The sequence below is a fragment of the Lactuca saligna genome, chromosome 9 (genome assembly GCF_052625555.1).
Source record: "Lactuca saligna cultivar CGN05327 chromosome 9, ASM5262555v1, whole genome shotgun sequence".
Classification (NCBI taxonomy): Eukaryota; Viridiplantae; Streptophyta; class Magnoliopsida; order Asterales; family Asteraceae; genus Lactuca; species Lactuca saligna.
This window is the reverse complement of record NC_136425.1, coordinates 97,603,835-97,607,725: the sequence shown is the minus strand read 5'-3', so window position 1 is coordinate 97,607,725 and position 3,891 is coordinate 97,603,835. Positions and strand designations below refer to the sequence as shown.

General features: G+C 33.7%; 1 long non-coding RNA gene across 12 annotated transcripts; it reads right to left on the bottom strand.

Annotated features, from left to right (window-relative positions):
• Positions 1 to 690: 690 nt before the first annotated feature.
• Positions 691 to 3,659, bottom strand: LOC145015831 (uncharacterized). Of its 12 annotated transcripts, none has more exons than XR_013666065.1 (6): positions 3,273 to 3,658; positions 2,948 to 3,087; positions 2,426 to 2,477; positions 2,271 to 2,336; positions 1,991 to 2,171; positions 691 to 1,850 (listed from the first exon to the last, which is right to left on the bottom strand). It is a non-coding gene; the product is annotated as an uncharacterized LOC145015831 (long non-coding RNA). The 12 variants fall into 12 exon arrangements; XR_013666060.1 differs by having other exon boundaries at positions 691 to 1,127; positions 1,422 to 2,171; positions 3,273 to 3,657; XR_013666057.1 differs by having other exon boundaries at positions 691 to 1,642; positions 1,726 to 2,171; positions 3,273 to 3,657.
• Between the last annotated feature and the right edge of the window lie 232 nt (positions 3,660 to 3,891).

Here is a 3,891-nt window from a genome sequence, read left to right as displayed (position 1 = left end):
GGCAAAATCATCTTTTCAAAATAAATTGGACCAAACTCGCAACAAATTGAAAATTTTGGACTATTAGTGTTAGTCCAAACTTGTTTGGCCCAAAGTAGCAATTATCAACATATCACAGGGAGCATTCTTACAATTTTGTCAAGACATAAGGGCTCTTTCTCCTACATTAATTGGTGAGATATTATGATTATAGGCTTTGGAAATAACAAATATCATATAATCAAATTCAACCAACCAAATATAACATCAACATTGCTGTAAATGTATAACTGTTAAATTAATATGAGTTTCAAGCTTGAACAGTGTAAATTTAAAATTATGAAACCTATGAGTTAGGTGTCTGGTAGTATTTATGTGTCTCGTAGTATTTATTTATGATGACACTTTTCTATATTCTATTACTTAATTTATTCTTTTTATCTATAAAAAAACTGTTGATTGTTTGATTCTATTTTTAATTATATGTATTATTAAATATAAATAACTATTCTCCAAGTCAATTAGAAGTTATCATATCCCAATAGCAATTTGTGTAAACTATTCATTAAGTAACAACACACCTCTACAACCCATTTTTTAAATTAGGCTTAAACACAGTTAACTTGACAGGTTTTAGATCTAACCAAAATACCAATAGGAAGTTAATCATACTATTTCATGAACTATGTGAGATCTAAATATTAAAAATCATCAACATAAATATTTCACAATATGTATTCATAGATATCAAAAAATCATCCGTAACAGAGATAGATCTACAATCATATTACAAATCCATTTGCCAAAAACAAAACTTTCCTACCAAATAAATTCTCCCAATATATGTTTCTAACCAGATCTGGAGAAAAAAAAAACACGATATCTACTTCTTGTATGTTCAAGCAGATATACTAATAAAAAAATATAAACAAATCTGAAATTGTTCGATGGTCACAAGATCAGTGCCGGTTGTGGACACTTTAGCGGAATCCGTAGGACGGTTCTGGTACACTCAATCATGTTTGAAGATCCAAAAATATGCAACAACAATGACATTCAACAAAAACTTCATAGTATAAAACTTCTTTTATCAACATTAAACCAGAGGTAGCTATTATCATGCCAACACTTCTCTCTTCAATGAATCACTTGAAATTAGAAACAAACAATTTCAATAAATGGATTCAGAATCTTGAAAAAAGGAACAATTATACCGATATGAAAAATGGTCAGAAAGCCAACATGAAATGGAATACCAGCATGAAGCTTAAAATCTATCTTTCAATGATTTTGATATTGTTTAGGAAGATATTCCAGTTTCATAATGTTTTGTAAAACTCATCAAGGTATCCCAACAATAGCCATAAAATAGTAAAATTGAAGATCCCATTCAGGTACTCAGGTGACTATTTAATATGTATTGGTCAAAAAAAGAAAAATACCCCTGTCCATATGGCTTCAGGAGCTGAAAGGTTTCAAAATAACCGATTGATTCCGGAAAAGAGGTGCTACTCCATGAGAAAGCTATTCAGACAGGAACCCCCTTGAAAACATATCAAACTGGATCAAAATCAATAAAAAAATAGTTCTTGATTAGATTAATCTAAATTCCACACTGCACAAACAAATGGTCCAAATAAAGATGTTTGTGTGTTTTTTCCTTCTGCATCACAACCACGTAAATTTTAGTTTGGTAGATAAAATAAGTCAACACATAGAAAGAAGAGAAACGAAGAGATTTTGTACCTAGCTTCGATAGTTGACGGTGGCGACATGTGTGATTGAAGGGGCAACGGTGGTGAGGGAAACAAACAAAAGCAGGTAAGTATCGACATCTTTCCTTGTGGGAACATCATCATCTTCCAAATAAACTACAACCGATGAAACAAACAAAAGCAGGTAAGTATCGAGGTTTCTCCTGCACAAAACATCCTCAAAAAGTTGTTGTCCTTGTCAAACTCCTACACAATCCTGCACAACCCATACTTGACCATTTTACCCCTACACAAACCTTATCTCATTCTTTGGTGCACCTGATACAACAAAAATGTCAAACTTCTGTTTCTTTACGAGCTGATGCAGAAACCTGCACAGAAGGAAAGATGATGAACTTTAGATACCTCGATACATGAAAGAAATGACATATGGCCTGGGAGAAGATAGATCATCATGAAGGGTTATTGAGGATGGATCTACGGTAAAAAAAATGAAGATATAAAGGTTAGGAAGATAGCAAAATCAGAGTGAATAAAAACATACACATATGAGATATTGGTTACCAAAATTAGTACCTATTTCAAGAACTCTTCACATGATGTTATCTTCAGTAGAGCATGGCCATTGTGTACCAGATAGTCCTGTGCTAGAAATCAGAGATGACATCAGATATAAATAACCATAAAGACAAATGAGAATAAAGTCAAATCTAGATCCAGTGTTGATTTACTTGGTTAGTCTTTGTTATATTAGGTTCACATGGGTTTCAAGCCATGCATGCCCTACAAGAACAGTGAAGAAAATTGATTTAGTTTGATAAAAGTGTAAATGGAGATTTGCAGGTAGACTCTTAGAGAAAAAAAAAATATAGATAAAACTAAAAATCCATAATTTCATTTAAACTACTCTCATCCTTTCTCGATGGTAGCCTCTCAAAGATTAAAAAAAAACAAATTAGGGTGACAGTTTGTCTTCATATATAGGGAGAAGGGAGTGGCTGTGGAAAGTGAATAGACACCGTGGTTGGCTGATCGTTGCAGACAATAGAAGTCGATCAATTTCAGGTTAAGAATTAAAGCGAACCCTAAAACCCCAGAATCTAAACTGGTGAAATGAACAACCATAGGTTTGTATACAGCCCAGAAAATAGATAAAAAAAATTCTTGTTAGTAACCCTAAACCAACAGATCTTGAAACACTCAACATATTTTCTAAGAATTTGGATTTGGATAAGAAAAACATAATAAAACACCTTGATGCTTGAGAATCTTCATATGGCTTCATCTTTTAGGTCCCTTATTTCAGTGTCCTCACTCAAAAAGTTCTTCCATGAACCAGGGTGTTCACATCTTTGATTGAAGCCCTAGCAATCCCAACTGATCTGTAAAAGCCCTAAATTTCACACTCAGAATTAACAAACCAATCAATAAAATCTAACCATGATATGTGTATGACTTCAAAAAGACAACCAAATGGGGGGGCGAACGTGTAAAGAGTTTTTAGAGATAAGATCAATAACTAAAAGATCGAGGGAGAATAAGACCAAAAAACCTAAAAAAAATACACAAGTTTCTCACCAGTTCAGAGTGGTGAGAAGTCAAACTGCATGAAATCTGCCGTATAGCCTTGAATAGCATCATCGAGACTCTGATGTCGATATAGAAATACCATATGGTTGGGGTGTAGAAAGATAATGGTGAAAAGGGGAAGCTTCGGAACTTGAAGCACAACGATATGGTGGTGGTGTCTGGTAATCAACACAACAATGACTTGAGTTTGTATGTGGATCTAGCAGCAACGACAATGAGAGATTGATGGTGAGACCATGATTTCTAATGGAGGGAGGTGCTGAGGAAGAATAATGAGAAAAAGTGAGAGTATGGTCACTGGTAGGGAAGAATCGGAATTTTTTAGGGTGTATTTTGACTGACTTTTGAAATTTGAAAAGTCCGCACAAGGTTTTTTTTGAATAGGCCGCCTAAAATTTAATCTCGTGTTTCTCCAATTGTGTCTATCTACTCAAAGAATGCATTAACGATTTCTGTAATCTGATTGGATGAAACCATTTCACTTGGATTGCCAAAACTAAAATCCACACCTCTCATTTTAGAATCAAGGGTCCAGATCAGTTTTCCTTGTTTTTTAAGATAACATGCTTAATTTTTTGTACCTTAAGCTTTAAAATTTGTACTTAAG